Source organism: Etheostoma cragini, chromosome 14 (genome assembly GCF_013103735.1).
Source record: "Etheostoma cragini isolate CJK2018 chromosome 14, CSU_Ecrag_1.0, whole genome shotgun sequence".
NCBI lineage: Eukaryota > Metazoa > Chordata > Actinopteri > Perciformes > Percidae > Etheostoma > Etheostoma cragini.
In genome coordinates, this window is record NC_048420.1 from 24,400,748 (window position 1) to 24,401,805 (window position 1,058).

Genomic DNA, 1,058 nt, shown 5'->3' on the forward strand with positions numbered 1-1,058 from the left:
GAGAGAGAGAGAGAGAGAGAGAGAGAGAGAGAGAGAGAGAGTATTGTAGCAGAGGCAGCAGGAACATGGAAGCGATAGGAGGAGAGAGAGAGGGGCGAGAGAGCACAAGACAACAGGAAAGGGAAGAAGTAGAGTTAGTAACGTTGATTCCTACCTAACAGATACAGAGTGTGGATGTTGATCTCGTCCCCCGAAATGTCCATGTTGAGTTTTATCGAAGCAGCGAACTTGTCGAGGTCTCTGGCCGTGGCGTTGACGCTCATCAGAAGACAACCGTCGCAGGTCGGCAACAGGTGGAACACCGACGTGGTGTTGGCGACTGTGAAGACGAAGAAAGAGACCTCAGATACAGGATTAGGGACCACTAAGGTCTATATAAAGAGACTTCAAAATACAGTATTAGGGGACCACTAAGGTCTATATAAAGAGACTTCAGATACAGTATTAGGGACCACTAAGGTCTATATAAAGAGACTTCAGATACAGTATTAGGGACCACTAAGGTCTATATAAAGAGACTTCAGATACAGTATTAGGGGACCTCCTTCCCAACACTTACTCTTCGTCGTTGCCTTGGTGCCGTCAATGGTTACCGTGATAGACGAGGACAAGCAGGTGCCATTCCTAAAAACACGACAGGTGAGTTATTGTTCTTACGAAGATGTTTCGTGACTTCTCCTCCAGCTGCACTGAGGAAGACCGGTGAACATGGGTTAAAGGGGCAGTACGCAGGACTTAATATAACTTTCTGTCAGCTGAAACTGACCCGATGTTCCAGCAGGACTACGGTGGGACAGAGGTCGCCGATCAGAAGGTTGGGGGTTCAATCCCTGGCCCTGCAGTCCTGTGTCGAAGTGTCCTTGGGCAACACAACTGAAACCTGAGTTGCCCCGGATGCTATGTGCGTGTGTGACGTTTCAGTGTGTACGTGATGTGTGTGTAAGTGTAGGGGGCGCTCTGTAGAGAAACCTGTAGGAGGGTCTATAGAGAAACCTGTTGGGGGGTCTATAGAGAAACCTGTAGGAGGGTATATAGAGAAACCTGTAAGGTGGCTCTAT

The 1,058-nt window shown here is 48.4% G+C and overlaps 1 protein-coding gene across 1 annotated transcript in view; it reads left to right on the forward strand.

Moving 5' to 3' along the window:
* LOC117957218 (saxitoxin and tetrodotoxin-binding protein 1-like) overlaps positions 1-1,058 on the forward strand; it is an 11,510-nt gene that overhangs the window by 3,796 nt on the left and 6,656 nt on the right. The window lies entirely within an intron of this gene.